Source organism: Myotis daubentonii, chromosome 2, assembly GCF_963259705.1.
Source record: "Myotis daubentonii chromosome 2, mMyoDau2.1, whole genome shotgun sequence".
Taxonomy (NCBI): Eukaryota; Metazoa; Chordata; class Mammalia; order Chiroptera; family Vespertilionidae; genus Myotis; species Myotis daubentonii.
Window position 1 is genome coordinate 169,699,557 of NC_081841.1, and position 17,868 is coordinate 169,717,424.

The following is a 17,868-nucleotide window of genomic DNA, read 5'->3' on the forward strand; positions in this document are numbered from 1 at the left end:
AGATAAGATTGTCTATATCTATGTAATCTCTTCACCTTTTTCACCGAGTCATGCCAGCCCTCTCCCCTCTGCAGCTGTCAGTCTGTTCTCTGTGTCAATGAGTCTACATCACCTCACACCTGTCAGAATGACTATCATTTAATAAATCAACAAACAACAAGTGTTGTCTAGGGTGTGAAGAAAGGAAACCTTTGTGTACTATTGTTGGGAATACAGATTGGTGCAGCCACTATAGAAAACAGTATGGAGGTACCTCAAAAAATTAAAAATGGAACTGCCTATGACCAAGCAATTCCACTTCTGGGTATATATCCAAAGAAACCCAAAATAGCCATTCAAAAGAATACATGCACCTCTATGTTCATTGTAGTGTTATTTGCAATAGCCAAGATTGGAAGCAGCCCAAGTGCTCATCAGCAGGTGAATGGATAAAAGAGCAGTGGTACATTTACACAGTGGATTACTATTCAGCCATAAAAAAAAAAATAAGGAAATATTACCTTTTGAAAAAGCATGGATGAACCTGGACAGTATAATCCTAAGTGAAATAAATGAAAGAAAGCAAAGTAGATGTAGTTTATGAATGTGAAGGAGCTATGTCCTGAAAAGACAGGCTCCTTTCTGGGCCCAAAGGATGATGAATAATGGTTGAATTAGGTAAGTGTGGCAATCTTTTTCCCCTCTGCCATCATTTGGTTTAATGAAATAGGCAAATTGGAGAGTTGTGACCAATGATATATTAGGGATGTTAGGCTGGACGGACCTATATAAAAGGACTTCTATTGTACTAAGAAAATAATGTGTACAGAACACTTCCTCTTTTTTTTCCCTTTGGATGCAAGTCATGTGAGCAAAAGTGGACTGTAAGGGGAATAGTCATTTAAATCATGATATAACAAGCTTGTGGATAAAAGAAGAAACTTGAGGCCTGGCAAAGGAAAATGTAGAAAGACAAGAGATCCTGAATGAAATGAAGAATTAGTAGCACTTATCTCCCATTTTCTTGTGTGTAATTTTGGTTGGAATTTTTATTAATTATAGGTAAAAACATCCTGATATATTCAAATAACCTGACATTTTTATGTTTTTTTACTGCCAATAAATTTTACAAGGTGAGTTTTAACTGCTTTTTCTCTGCTTCCCGAGTCTGCTTTATTTGAAACAGCATATTTTCCACTTCTCTTTTTCTGACCATCTCATTTTTTTATTGTTACATATTTTTCAGTGTAAAAAGCAAATAAATTTTCAACTATTATACACATTTTTTTATCTCTATATTTCCTCATCTTAGAAAGGGCATAGCATCTGCTTCAAAGGTTATTGTGAAGACCTAAAATAATCATAGAAACATTCTCCACCTGTATTAAATTGCCTTTTAGTCTTCCAGAGGGTAAAAGAAAATATATTAGCTTAAAAAGAGTTTTAAAAATGTCATGTACACAAATAAATATTGATCTTAGAACATTTTTAAAACACAGAAGTAAACAGGTCTTTTCTGCTGTATATTATTTGCCAAATGCTACCTTTATCCTGATGTATCAGTACTAAATGTGCAATCTTTATATAAATAAATTATTTGTTAAGGTAGATAGATTCAAAAAAAATATTTACAAGCTCTGACCATATTGTGATATAAATAACATTTTAATTATTAGAGCAATAAAAATTCAATGATGCTTCTTCTGTTCTTAGGAAATTTCTTTGTTTGTCAGAAAATTACAATTTAACCCAAGGTCTCTAAACAAATGAGGCATTTTATTTGGGGTTTCCCTTGGGTCTGTATTGGCTGCGGAATGTTTGTTTCAATGTTAATATTTACTCACATAAAGTTGGTATCTGTCTCTATCTCTGTCCCTTTATGTTTTTCAATTTTACTTTTTGTATAAAATGAGCACAATTTAAGAGTTTTTACCTTGTGAAATATAATTACTTGCTTATAAAAAATACATTTTCAATATGGCAGCACAAGTGGCTTCATAACGACTGCTTCTTATTCCAGTCACTATTCACTGCCCCCACCTCATCTCATTGTAAACCTCACTCATCAACTCAATTAAATAAGTTGATACTATCTCACTTTTACGTGTGGGATTTCAGATTCAAAGAGGCATGAAGAATGATCACATAGCACAGTTTATTAAATACAATATTTGATAATATGGAAATTTCTTTTCTTTTTTATTTTAAGCTCCTGACATTACTACTTCAATTTCCCTACTTTTTTCCAGGTATTTGACAAAATTCATAGTATATTGTAAATTAACAATGGACACCTAACCTCTAAATTAAACACTGGATTTTTCAGGCAATTCACCTTCATCTTCAAATGCCCCTTGGAGTTTGATAATAGAATTCATGTAGCATCTCAATAAAGCTATATATTTACATTTATTGGGAATTTACATTCCACTTTCTCAATTTCATTTTATTTATTTTTATAAATAATTACACTAGAAAATTTAAATTATTGCCATTTAATATTTGAGACAACTGAGGTTCAGAGAGTAAAATGTAATTGGTGCTGAATTCAATTATTTGATATATTTTTCCTTCCCAGACATGTTCATAGATGTTCCTATACAATTTAAAGTATATATTATAGCGCATTAGTGATATTATTCCAATAAAAATATATTTACTGGGCACAAGTTCTGTGCGAGACCATATGCAAAACTTTCATTATGCTATTTAATCTTTACAGCAATCCTGTGATTTAAACATCACTATTACTATTATTATCCTCAGTATTATTTTCATTATAATTGTTGATGAGGTTGAAACAAATTATCTCAAGAACCAATTAATAGCAGAACTTGGATTTAAACATAGCATTTCAGTTTAGAACCTCTAAATGAACAAATATCCACCTAACTTGCCTCACATTTTATTATCTGTTGAGTAGATTACCAACTATATAATGCAAAGAACTATGGTTTTGATATGTATGTTTTCAGTACCTAGACTATTGCTTACATTTTGGTGTTTTATGAAAGTTTGACATAAAATAATATTTAACTATATATATTAATAAGCTTTTCAATACACTGAAATCAAATGAGTAATTAAATTTTACTGTGACAAGAATATAAACTCTATGGGGCATTTATTTTCCCACAACTTCAGAACAATGCACCACATTTGGCAGTCATTTATTTAATAATTATTAAATAGGTGGTTAGGTTTTACTATTATAGAGTGAATATAAGGATGCTATATTGAGTGGCATTGGGAGCATGGAGCAGAAAGATAAACTAGATTTGGAGAAGAGAATTCAGGAGAACAAAGAGTTGCAAATTACTATCTACATTGGAGATGTTGGCAGCTGCTGCTTCCTTCTGCTACTTTCAGCTTCTGATTCAGAGGTTTACAAAAAGCATGAAGTTATGAGATCAAAGGGTGGTGCTCCAGATGGCATAAACCATGACAATAGAGCAATTAAATGGGACTTTTTACTGAAATAAGTTTTCAATAGTTGTGAGGTCCCAGGATGTCATTTGCATTTTCACATTTCTCATAAACTTTATGAAATGCACATGCTTTATGTTTGGTATACATGCATAATTAATTATTTGTTTAAATTTCTTAATATAATTTTGCTGCAGAATTACTTGTCAGAGATTTCAGGTTTTTTGGAAACATTGGAATAGATGGAAAGGTCAGGTATGAACCATAGCAGAAATGCAATAATAAAATAAAATACTTAGTTTTTCTTGAAAATTTTGAGCTACATAAACATGGACCTTGTTGATGAATTCCTAATAAATGTTTGCTTGCAATTAATGTAAATATATATAACAAGAAAATATATTGTTTTAAAATATATAACAATCATGTATAATAGAGTCATGAGGAAAATCTTAACCTCTCAATTGAAGTTGCTAAAGAATGCAGATAGGAACACTTGCCTTAAAATATAATCATATATCTTTTTTAATATTTGTCACAAAATAATCACATAAAATTACTTACTAAATTTAAAAAGTTTTAAGAAAAGTAATATTTTATTAATTTATTCTCATCCTAAAATAATATAATTTAAATTATTTTCATAATTTTAATAAATAATTATATATTTACATGTATTAATGAATACATATGTCTATTAAAATTGATGCCAATATAAGTTTATTCTCTGATAAAAACACTATTCATAGATTGGTTCTTTTTAAATAGCTGTTATAATTTAAAAACTAATACTTTTTTAGGTTTATTTTAGAAAATTCTTTAATTAAAATATGCCATTTAAAAATATTTTCTGTTAAAATAGAACTTTAAAGATGTAAGTGGCATATGCCAATCAAATAATTTATGGATTCCTTTATCAATACACTCAGTATGTATTTATATTAAACAGATTAAAAATTAATCAAATATCCTGCAAAACATAATATATATTTATGCTAGGTAATTCAAGCTAAATTACAGATTTCTAAATAAAGATCATGGCATGCAAGTGAACACTTTCATTTTTGTACATGTGATTTTTTTTTTACCTAAAAAATTATTATTCTAATTGAATACTAAATAATGTACTTAATAGAAGAATAACTGGGTAAATACCCTATATTCTAGACTTCTCATAACTAGATAGCTAAGAAGCATTTTTTATACATTAAATGTGGAGAGAAATACATCCTTCTTTAAAGCTATGGGAAAATAGTATGTGGTAAGTTATAAGCTGAGATAGCTACATAGAAATATTTATAAACACTAGCTTATAAATGTCATAATAATGAACCACCAAGTTAACTAAAATGTAGTTTGAAATCATGCCTATTATATTTATTCTATTACACAAAGGAGTTCCCAAATTACTAAGGCAACACACAACAAAACATGTTTAATTGCTCTCTATTACAATGCCATTCTGATAACAAAATTTTATTTAATAATTGAACAATCATTTTCAAGTACCTTAGGAGTACTACAGAAAATACAGAGATGAGTAATATATGCTTATTCAACTTCAAGGTGTTCATTTAGTGAGAGAGATAATAAGCAAAGCTATTCTATTGCAGAGCAGAATTAAGTAAATGCTATGAAAAATATAAGACATCTATTCAACAGCAGAGAAATGCAAGCAATTAATTTCCCTTAGAGAGAACTCGGGCAGTCAGTTTCAAGATTTAAAGCTCAGCTATAAAATGACTTGGGGGGAAAACTAGATAAATCCAGCAATCCTTATTAGTTAGTGAAGAGTATTCTTAGAACCTGGTGCAGGTTATGCAATGGTTTTTAGCTTCATGAGCATTTTGACTACTTTTCTTTGTCTTTATAAGGATTTTAGTATAAACTGGAAGAAGCTCCAAGTACTCCTATCCTGGTGGCATTTAAAATTAAAATTTGCTGCTATTTCCTAAAAATATATTAATGATATCATCTTCCCTCTCAAGCTGACCATATGCTTTCCATCCTTTATCTAGTTAGCTGATTAAATTGTAAAATGGTATCATAGGGGATATATACTAAACCTATTGATGAATCTGCTCACTTTCTCTGATTTATGTATTCCTGTTTAGTAAGTTTTTGTAAAGATAGTTTACAGTTTTATGGGATGGCACTTCCGATCAAGGTGTTGAACTGAGCCCTCGCCTCATGCCCCCTCCTACTCCCCCCACAAACACATGGAGATGCTGGCTCAAATGTGAAAAAGAAAATGTCTTCAATTTTTAGTAAAGAAATCTTGAGACCAAAAACAGGGAAATAAATAATCACAGCAGAAGACATCTTAAATTAATATTCATATCGAAGAGATAGAAGTGAAACCCTCATAGTTATTCAGAAGATATTTGTCATAACAAATGGGAACTAATGGGACTCTGAAACTTGCAGGAGGCAGAGAGTCAAATTCCCATTGTTGCAATTTCTTTTATGAAGGCACAGTCTTTCTAATTATCCACAAGTAACCCCAAGCCATATTTTTTCATCCTCACCATTTAGTAATCCACCATACTGTATACCTATTACCTGTTAAATGTTCCCAGATCCTACTGCCTCTTCTCCATTCATTGTTAGTTTTCTTTCTTTTGTTATTTCAATAATATCTAACTTGCTTTCTTAAAGTTACCAGTGATGCTTAAACCATAGGAAGGAATAGATTGATCTGTTCATTTCAAGGCAAAATATACATTAAAACGAAAGTTTTACCAACTAGTAATACAATTCTAATGCTGAGCTCACTGAAGGAAAATCCTGCCTGTGGAACTCACTGAAGGAAAATCCTGAAGTTATATGAATATTCAGTTTTGAATTAAAATTAAAACAGTTTACAGTCAGGATTTTAAATTTCATGTTGGGTAATATATCAGATTATTTAATCAATTTAGTTTGAAACCAAAAGGTGTCAGTGACTTTCAAAATGCGATGCAATATATATCCTAAAACATTCTATCAAATGTATGCATATTTTGGATCTGGAACATACCTTTAAATTATTTTCAGAGTAAAGTATCTCAAAAACCAAATTCATTTTTACACTCAAACATAGTTTTCACATTTCTCCAATGTATAGTCTCACCTGAAACTACTTTAATTTGTATACATTGGGTGGGCGCGCAGGAGACAGTCAATCAGTGATTCTTTCTTATCATTGATCTTTCTATCTCCTTCACCCTTCCTCTCTGAAATCAATGGGAAAAAAAAATTTAAGTATAATCACTGGGCACTGGCCAGTGTGGTTCAGTTGGTTGGAGTGTCATCTCTTGTACCAAAAAGTACCAGTTCAATTCCTGGTTTGATCCCTGTCTCTCTCTCTCATATATATATATATATATATATATATATATATATATATATATATATATATATTAAAAGCATAATATGCTAATTAGACCAGATGTCCTTTTGGACAGCCTTCTAGGACTGTGAGGGAAGCCCAGGTCCCAGGTGCAAGAAGGAAGCTGGTGCTGGCAGCTGGGGGAAGGAAGGCCTACTCTTGCAGAATTTCATACATCGGGCCTCTAGTATATATATATATATATATATATATATATGAATATAGTAACTGCTTATTTAAAAATCTTCACATAGTATCACTATGGTGTCTGGATTTTCTCAACTTGTCTACCTAAAATTCTGTTTCCTCTAATTTCCATGTGAAATAAGTCAGACAGATAAAGAAAAAGACTGCATGTTTTCATTAATAGCTAAGTGAAACAAGAATAGACTCCTAGAAACAAAGAACAAATAGAAACAAAGAACAGAGTGGTGATTTCCAGAGGGTAAGAGGATGGAGGGACAAGTTAAAAGATGAAGGGGGATATTGTCAGTAATCCTCCTATCTAATAAAAGAGAAACACGGTAATTGGCGTACGACCGCTACCCTTCCCATTGGCTAATCAGGGCGATATGCAAATTAACTGACAGCCAAGATGGCGGCCGGCAGCCAGGCAGCTTGAAACTAACATGAGGCTTGCTTGCTTCAGTGATGGAGGACTCCAACGTTCCCTGCATGCCACAGCAGGCCTCTGAGCCGGCAGTTTGAAACATAGTTACAAAAATAGAAGCTAAACAAAACCCCAGAAACCAGCTTTCAGCTAGCCGGGATCTCAGACCTGGAGTTGATAGAGAATTTCGATTGTAGAACCTAAACAAACCAGATACCTGCTTTCAGTGGAGGCCTAAGAGCTAGAGCCTCAGAGCTAAAGCTGACTCAGAATAAAAAAAAGAAAAAGAAAAAAAGGAGCAGTTGGGAGCTTCAGTCCCAGCCTGAAAACAGCCCTCAGCCCCTCACCCAGACTGGCCAGGCAAGCCAGTGGGGACCCCCACCCTGAAGGGTGTGTGACCAGCTGCAAACAGCCATTATCCCCTCATCCAGGCTGGCCAGGCATCCCAGTGGGGACCCCCACCCTGATCCAGGACACCCTTCAGGGCAAACCAGCCAGCCCCTACCTGTGCACCAGGCCTCTATCCTATATAGTAAAAGGGTAATATGCCTCCCAGCACCTGGATCAGCATGACAGGGGGGAGCTCCCCAACCTCCTGATCGCCCTGTGGCTCTGTGTGTGACAGGGTGCGGCGCCCCAACCCCCCCACCCCACGGGCCCTGCTCTGTGTGTGATGGGGTAGAGCCATAACCTCCCCATCGGCCCTGCCCTGAGTGTGAGAGTGGCGGCCCCCCAACCCCCTGATCAGCCCTGCTCTGTGGGTGATAGAGGGCGGTGCCCCAACCCCCCCCACCCCACGGGCCCTGCTCTGTGTGTGATGGGGTAGAGCCATAACCTCCCCATTGGTCCTGCCCTGAGTGTGAGAGTGGCGGCGCCCCAACCCCCTGATCAGCCCTGCTCTGTGGGTGATAGAGGGCGGTGTCCCAACCCCCCCCACCCCACGGGCCCTGCTCTGTGTGTGATGGGGTAGAGCCATAACCTCCCCATCGGCCCTGCCCTGAGTGTGACAGTGGCGGTGCCCCAACCCCCTGATCCACCCTGCTCTGTGCATGACAGGGGGGAGCTCCCCAACCTCCCCATCAACCCTGCCTTGAGTGTGACAGGGGGCGGTGCCCCAACCCCCCAGTTGGCCCTACCCTGAGCGTGACTGAGGGTGGCATCTCAACCTCCCAATCGGCCCTGCTCTGAGCCAGACCAGGGGCTGCACCTAGGGATTGGGCCTGCCCTCTGTTACCCGGGAGCAGGCCTAAGCCAGAAGGTCGTTATCTCCCGAGAGGTCCCAGACTGCGAGAGGGCACAGGGGCTGAAGGACCACCACCCCCCGAGTGCACAAATTTTTGTGCACCGGGCCTCTAGTCAACACTAATAAAAGGGGAAAATGGTAATTGGCGTACGACGATACCCTTTTCATTGGCTAATCAGGGCTATATGCAAATTAACTGCCAACTATGATTGGCAGTTAACTGCCAATAAGATTGGCAGTTAACTGCCAACAAGATGGCGGTTAATTTGCATATGTAGGCACAATGCAGGGAGGCGGAAGGGAAAGCAGGAAGAAGCCCCCTGCCACTGAGAGTGATTGGAAACCCAGGGGGGAGCTAAGAGCTGGGGGGCAGGGCAAAGGCGGGAGCTGGGGCCGCCTTTGCCCTGCCCCCCAGCCATGATCGGAGAATCAGGTGCCTTTTCCGCCCTGGCCAGTGATAGCAGGAAGTAGGGGTGGAGCCAGCGATGGGAGCTGGGCACGGTCGAAGCTGGCAGTCCCGGGAGCTAGGGGTCCCTTGCCTGGGCCTAAAGCGAAGCCCACGATCGCGGGGCCGCTGCAGCTGTGGGTCCCCGCTGTCCGGGCCGGACGCCTAGGCCAGAGGCGTCAGGCCTGGGCAAGGGGCCGATCCTGCGATTGGAGGGTGATGGGGGTCAACGCCTGAGGGCTCCCAGTATGTGAGAGGGGGCAGGCTGGGCTGAGGGACACTCCCCCCCCCCCACACACACCCAGTGCACGAATTTCGTGCACCGGGCCCCTACTATATAATAAAAGCCTAATATGCAAATCAACTGAACAGCGGAACAACCAGTGTAATGACTGGTCGCTATGATGTGCACTGACCATCAGGGGCAGACACTCAATGCAGGAGCTGGCCCCAACCCGCAGGCCCCAGCCCAGCCAAGGCGGGTGCCAGTGGGGGGTCCTCCCCAATCACCCCACCAGTCGCCCCACAGAGGGTGGCAGAGGGTGGGGCTGGTGAGCAGGAGGCACCAGGCCTGCCAAGGTGGGTGCCAGCGAGGGCCCCCCCATAGCCCCACCAGTCACCCCACAGATCAGCCCTGATCACCAGCCAGGCTTAGGGACCCTACCCATGCATGAACTTCGTGCATCGGGCCTCTAGTAGTGTGGTAACTTTACATGGTGACAAATGTTTACTAGACTTAGCGTGGTGTTCATATTGGAAAATATATAAATGTTGTATAACTTTTTTACACCTGAAAATAATATAATATTATGCCAACTATACTTTAATAAAAAATAAATACAATAAATGTTACCCATTCATTACATCTTACCCATTCATTAAGGTTGTAAAGTCTATTTTAAATTCAAATTAGAATGAAAATATCTTTTTTTCAGTGATTTCCCCTACACAAAGCTACTAAAGTATTAATGTTATTTATTTAACTTGTAATAATTAAAATAAATATAAATTATTGCTTTGTGTGACAATAGCTTATTTTATCAACTAAATTACCTTAGTATGAATAACTTTTACATCTGTATTTATATTACATTAAAAATGTATATGTATATAATTTTTATTATTTTTTGTTCTCCATAATGAAAATCACAAAAATTGACATTACCTATACGAAAGTGACTTAACGCATTATATAAAAGACAATAAATGATAGCTGCCACTTAATTAACCCACATCATAGAACATTTTTATTAGTTTTGTAGTTTTTAATTGCCAAATAAAAATATGTAATTTTAGTTGTCTCTATGGAATGGAAAGAACAAGAAAATTATTACTTGAAATGAGTTAGATATAATTAGAATGCTGCTAATTATATTCTATTTTAATGGCTACCAATCAAAGATCCACTATAGCTCAGTAAGTTCATGTGGAAGGTTAATGGCTAGAGAAATTAACTCGATTTATTTCCTATTTCAAACTGAAAAGTCACAGGAAACTTTTTCTCCTCTGTTGATTGAGGAGTGAATGCTTCGGTAACAATTGTCATAGCATATTAATGATACAATGAATTGAGAACAGTTTATTTTATCTCAAAATTGCAGCTAGAAATTTCTCTTGTTTAACAATTATAATTATATATTAAAATAAAATAATTCTAATTTTATTAATTTAGCATTGTATTAAAACAGAGTACTTCAGTTGTCTTAAAGAGATATGTGTCTAACATGTTGTGTACTTCCTCAATGAAAGAAGACCCACATTCACCTCAGATCAAATTATTTATCCTTATTTCCCATATCCTAATGCTATCCATAAATGCTTAGACAAGTCTATATGCTTTTAAAAAAATTGAGATTTTTTCTCTCCCAAATTATTGTTCAGGATTGATCTTCTTCCTTGGTTAAATTTATTGATAAGTATGTTTTTTGTTTTTGATGCTACTATAAATGGGAATGTTTTCATTATTTCTGTTTTACATAGTTTCTTTTAGTGTATAGAAAGATGATTTTTTTAAACATATTTTATTGATTTTTTACAGAGAGGAAGAGAGAGGATAGAGAGTTAGAAACATCGATCAGCTGCCTCCTGCACACCTCCCACTGGGAATGTGCCCCCAACCAAGGTACATGCCCTTGACTGGAATCGAACCTGGGACTTTTCAGTCCGCAGGCCGACTGAGGCTCCATCCACTGAGCCAAACCGGTTAGGGCTAGAAAAATGACTTTTTTGTAAGTTTATTATTTTATTTCCACCCTACCTCCCCACCTCCTCCCCTTAGGCAACAATCAACTTGCTCTATGGGTCTGTTTTTGTTTTGTTTTGTTTCTTCATGTTTTGGTTTGTTTTTGTTTTTTTAGATTCTACATACAATGTAAGTGAGCTTGTAAGTATGATATCTTGTCTTTGTCTGCCTTATATCCCTTAGCATACTAATCCCTGGGCCCTGGGGAGCTCTCTTGTCACAGTGGCATGCTGGCCTTCCAAGGGCTATACTGTCAAACTGTGGCTGCTTCTCTTGCTCTTCTCATGCAATCCTTCTTGGTTTCTGTTATCCAGGAGGTTGCTTCAGCCTCACCCCTGATTTTGGGGTTTTCTCAGTGGTTTTTTTTGTTTGTTTTTGACTATGGATAGTTGCTAGTACATGTTCTACTGAGAGGGACTAACGCTGAAAGCAACCTGTGTTGCCATCTTAATGACATCACTCCCCTGCAACATCCTAATTCTAATGTAGTTGAAGTCCTACCATTTCTGATTCAGAGAGTGTCAATGAATACCAGCTATAGTTATTCACACTGAATTACAAGAAACATCTATTTAGGTTTGGTGGATAAATACCATTTTACATGAAGGGGATGAGAAGAAACATTTAGAAAGAAATCAGAAAAACTAAGAAACAGTGGTGCAGTATAAGCCAAAGAAAACATTGTGCATAATAAAGGAGCCATGAGAACAATGAAGGAGCAATAGGGCTGTGTGTTAAAGAGATCTCAGGGAAGATGAGCAGTAATTGGAAATATGTACTGGATTAACATGGAATAGCTCCTAATTAGTTCTCCAGGGCCCATGGAGTCTGCAAATGGTAGGTGTACACTCTTTGTGTATCAGCAAAAGTTATATTAAGTCAAAATATGATAAAGTACTTTAGTAAAAGAAAAATAAATCAGTTTTGGATGTACTAAACACATAGTAGTTGATACTGCAGGGACTTTGAAGAATGATAAGAATAAAGGGGGCTTATCATAATATAAATTTTTAAAGCAGTGAAAATACACAACCAAAAGAATCCATAAGATACTATTTGAAAATATATAGTTTTAATGCTTGGAGTCCACCATGTTGATGAGAAAACCAGAGGTAAAAATCAGAGTGTGGTGTGGATTGGCAGTCAAATATTTGATATTCTTGAGGGTGGTTTTTATGCCTAGAAAAATATTTTTGTCATATTATTTTGAAATACAAAATATGCACAAATAATTTTTTACACACGCACAAAGTAGTAATTTCAGAGCTTCTTATCACTAATCTAAATCTGACCAGATTCAAAGGATGCTCCCTCACTAAGGAAGATAATTAATAATGCCCTGAGTCAAGCAAGGATTAGCTTCTATCCTGATACATTGAGGTTACAAATTACTGAGTGGAAAGAGTTCTGCATGAAATGGGGAAGTCTTTTCATACTCATGACGATGATGGTACATACTGAATCACTGAGTTCAACTTAAAATAGTGATAGCAAGGCCTTAGCTGGTGGTGCTCAGTGGCTAGAGCATCGGCCTGTGGATTGAAGGGTCCTAGGTTTGACTCCGGTCAACGGCACATACCTCAGTTGTAGGCTCAATCCTCAGCCCTGGTCAGGGCTTATGCAGAAGACAACCAATCAATGTGTCTCTCTCTCACATTGATGCTTTTCTCTTTCTCACTCGCTCTCCCTCTCCCTTCCACTCTCTCTAAAAATCAATGGAAAAATATCCTCAGGTGAGGATTAACCAAAAATAAATAAATAAATAAATAAATAAATAAATAAATAAATAAATAAATGTTATAGCAGGGATGCATTTACTTAAAGAAATTGGCCTAGTCACATGATTTATAGCTTCTAAGGCTATGAGCATTACCTCCTTTTCAAATCTCATTTGTTTGTATATTACAAATTTATGATATTGTACCATTTTATTGAGTTCTATTAATATACTAGTATTAATTGATTAATTTTGTGGTCAATTCATTTTATTTTCTTCCTATAAGATCCACCTCAACAAATAAATTTAAATGATATAGGATTGAATTCTGAGTACTTCAGTGCTATGTATGACTTTGTTTTAGGCCTTTTAACAGCAGAGAGACATGAGATATGTGAAAAATTGAACTACTGCAAAAGTTAAACATTATTAGTATAAATTGTGGATTAAATCTTATGTCATTCTGATTCAGACATGCACGCACAGTTTACAGTAGGTTAAATGTATCTGGTAGAGGTTAAGAGATTTACATTTATTGGAAACATATGGATTTTATATTTTCCTGATTTGGGGCTAACAAAGCTTCTTTAAAAACATTAACTAGACATTTTAAAAATTCTGCTTGTTGATAAGGCTTTAATAAAATTATATACTTAATAAAAATTAAAGAGAATACTGATATATATATATCAGTATATATATATTTGTTTTATCAGTATAAAGGAATGCTGAATTATACACATTCATATTAACAATATTGTTGACAGTTATTGGATATTTTATTTAACATTTATGATAATGTGAAAAACTAAAGAAAAACTAAAGACCTTTCAAAAAAAGTGTAAAAGACAAATTTTTAGAGTTCTTTAAGAGAAATTAAAAACATAAAAAAATCATAGCCATTAAATATTATTTTTTGAAAAACCAGGTATGAGGGTATGAGGAAGATGCATGCAGCAAGAGCAAAGTCACTGAGGACCCACAGTGAATTACTAAAATAATTGTAAACATTGAAGTGTTGGGATCATTTGTTACTATGATTAAAATGAATTTATATTAACATATGGGTAAAATTGAACCTTATAAATTTTGCTTAACAATTAAACGTACATTGAAAATAGTTATTTTTAAAAACATTCTGAGTCAGCAAATTGTTATAATTGTTATAAATTCAGCAGAAGGTAAACGTTTTAAAAATACTTACAACAAAATGGAGTCAGGAATTGAAGGAGCTCCAGGTAGTCTGACTGAAATCTCAGGAGTTAGGAGATTCCACAGGTGCAAGGCTTTTGGTAATACAGGTATTTCAAAATGCTTTTGTAAAGTGCTCTAGTGTTTCCTATAGCACACAACACCAGTAACAGCTATTTACCACAGTGATTCTGTTATTCTGGTACGTTAACATCATCTGATGAGGTTCAAGTTTCCCCATCCCTTGAAGATAATATACATGAAGTCAGGCATGTTTATAATCCCTCTCTAATGTAATTTTTAGTTTAAAAAAGTGTTGAAATACTAGACCAGTTTTGTTCTTTTTACTAACTTTTAAGAAAATAAATGTATATGTAGGAAAATTGGTATTTTGGTTATGGGTTTTGTTGTCCATATTCCCCTGTTTTTATTTATTTTTGGACATTATTTTTAATTATTATATTGTCAATTTTATGCATTTGACTTATTCTTTTTGTGATCTTATATGAGTTGTGTGATATGCTTACAAATGTAAGATAATTCCTTTATATTCAAATATTAAGTGAGAGGGGAAAAGCTTATTTAAAAACTAGAGAATTTGAGTAATATATATGGAAAATGTATATCATGTTGCTTTTTAATTTTTAAAATTTTTTATCTTAGTTTTCTAACAATTAGCTAATAGTACATACTGATTCATTTATTATATTCTTTTCTGATGTACTTATTATATTCTTTTCTTGAGTATTTATTAAACTAACTAGAGGCCCAGTGCACAAATTCATGCACCAGTGGGGTCCCTCGGCCTGGCCTGCGGGATCAGGCCAAAACCGGCTCTCTGACATCCCCTGAGGGACCCCGGATTGCAAGAGGGTGCAGGCCAGGCCAAGGGATCCCACTGGTGCACAACTGGGGCGGGGGAGGAATGCAGGAGGTTGGCCAGCCAGGGAGGGACCGTGGGAGGGTTCCAGGGCATGTCCAGCCCATCTAGTTCAGTCCCAATCAGACGGACCCTAGCAGCAAGCTTTCCTACCTGTTGGAGTGTCTGCCCTCTGGTGGTCAGTGCATATCATAGTGAGCAGTTGGGTGGCCTTAGCATAGCATTAGAATATGATATGCTAAGGCTGCTTTGATTGGTTGAATGGCTGACTGGACACTTAGTATATTAGCCTTTTCTTATATAGGATTACAGAAAAAAATGCATCATTTATATGTGTATTTGTTGGAATAACATAGTTTGAATATAGTTGGTAATAAATTTAAATCAGTTTAATATATCATTGAAATTTAAAATATGGACATTTCAGGAAAGTGTCTACTTGCTTTTGTATTTTGCAAGTATCTGGACTGCATGCCTACAGTAATAAAGACAATTTCCATTCTACCCTGCCTTTTGGCACTATGAGCATCTTTGGAGACCACCAATGTTACTGAAGAAGTAAAAATCCTGATGAAACATCTCTATAAATTCAGACATTTAACATCAGATATGTGTCTAAGAATATGTGTCTTCCAAAGTCGAAACATTACATTTGTATTGATGAGATAAAGGATTTAAATGATTCAGTGACTTATCTGATATTACAAATTACTTTATAAGTATTATAAAGTAGTCAAACACTTAACTGCTGCTTCATAATTTAAAAAATTCCTTTCAGTATTTCATGTTATTGGGGATAAAACCCATGAAAACACACTGACTTAATTCTAGTATTTGAGTGTGGATGAGAAAAACCCTTCTCTCCCACCTAAAATCAGAATAAAATAAACTGAGACCTACATAATCACAAGAAGGCAGCTATGCAAGACCTGGATTTGAATGTTCCAAACAGAATAAGAAAGGACATTTGATCTGAGAGAGAATGAATTTGATATAAGAAAGCAAAAGGGAAAGGCCAGTGAGGCAGAAGAAGAGCAAATGGGGTGTAGTTAGGGGTGGAGGTGAGTGTCATTATGAAAAAACAGGGAAATAGACAGAAGCCAGATCTTGTAATCATTACCTTTTAGTTTATTTGTCTCCCTTTTTATTTAATTGATTTACAGCTATAAACACACTTGGTAATTATATTTTCTTAGAAGAATAGCAGCGATACAAATCTATAGAATCACCAAAGGTGATGGGCTACAGTGAAATACACAGCTTATGAAAATATACCTTAGCTTTGTATTTGATTCAATATAATAATCAAAACAGATGACTGCTGTATATATGATCAATGTCTTCCTTAAATTCTGTCTATATTATAATTTATGGTATAATAAATTTTGTTAAATGCATAATGATAAACTATTGCTTTATCATTTGCCGGGAGCCGGTCCATCCTTGCTGTTTCAAGGGACCTGGCATATATAGCATACGGTTCTTAATATGTTTGCTCCCCTTGGCACTGTGTTTTAACCAAGGTCACCTCTCCGAGAAAGGTTGAATCCCCAGGTAGGGATTTTCCCCTGGAGTTAGGGAGGGAATAAAACCCCTCAACTAAGTGCCAGGCGGGTAATTAATCCCTTTAACTACGAACAATCATGCTTAAACTACATAATCTTTTCTCCCTGGAATGGAGATAAGAAACGCCCTAACCTTTGTAATAGAGATTGATAGGATTGAATCAACTGGTATAAATACAGTTGTAACAAGACAGAAACACTCAGAATTTAGAACACAGAACTGAGAACACAGGGCTTGGAAGACAGGACCAAGAGAGACAGAGCCTAGGCACAGAACCTACACAGAACGTTTTATACAAGACTGGAGATCCTAGGCAGAACCTCTCTGGAGATCCTGAACAGAACTTGGCTGGAGATCCTGGCTACAGAACCTGGCTGGAGACCCTGACAAGCGAACCCAGCTATGATGATCAACTGAACGCTGCCTCTGTGACATTCCTTCTTCGCCGACTCCGTCCACACCTTTGGGGACCCCTGGACCTGCTGGGGTTGGACCCCGGCATCTGGCGCCCGAACAGGGACCCCTAGGTAAGCGCCCCACACTCGGGACGGATCGGACTCCACCGTAGGAAGAGGGTGGATAGTCTTCGCCGACTCCGTCCACACCTTTGGGAACCCCTGGAACAGGATTCCCTTAGGTAAGCCGCCCCACTGAGAACCTCCACACTCGGGATGGATCGGACTCCACCGTAGGAAGAGGGTGGATAGCCTTCGCCGACTCCGTCCACACCTTTGGGAACCCCTGGAAAAGGATTCCCATAGGTAAGCCCCCCCCATTGAGAACCCCCACACTCGGGACGGATAGGACTCCACCAGGGTGCTACAGACCCCCCTATAGAGGATAAGTAGGGTAAGAAGGTGGATAGTACAGAACTTAGATTGAGAAGATGTGCCATACTGAGTCCAAAGAAAGAAGACTCTGTATTGATCCTCAGATTGAGAAGATGTGCCATACTGAGTCCAAAGAAAGAAGACTCTGTATTGATCTTTAGATTAAGAAGATGTGCCATACTGAGTCTAAAGAAATAAGACTCTGTATTGATCTTTTAACACATATGCTTGCTAGCAGAGGAATTAAGGTTACTCCCAGTCAGACAGAACGTTTTGTACAACAAATATGTCCATGCTTTTCTGAGGAAGGAAAGGTAAATGTAATGGCATGGGAGAAGGTAGGCCCAAGGAGCCTTATCCTTAACCCCA

At 36.9% G+C, this 17,868-nt stretch overlaps 1 long non-coding RNA gene across 2 annotated transcripts in view; it reads right to left on the reverse strand.

The window, feature by feature from the left end:
• Window positions 1-17,296, reverse strand: part of LOC132226386 (uncharacterized) — a 969,091-nt gene extending 951,795 nt beyond the window's left edge. For both annotated transcript variants that reach the window (XR_009451041.1, XR_009451042.1), the window contains exon 1: window positions 17,103-17,296. This is a non-coding gene — a long non-coding RNA (uncharacterized LOC132226386). The remainder of the gene's footprint in view (window positions 1-17,102) is intronic.
• Window positions 17,297-17,868: the final 572 nt, after the last annotated feature.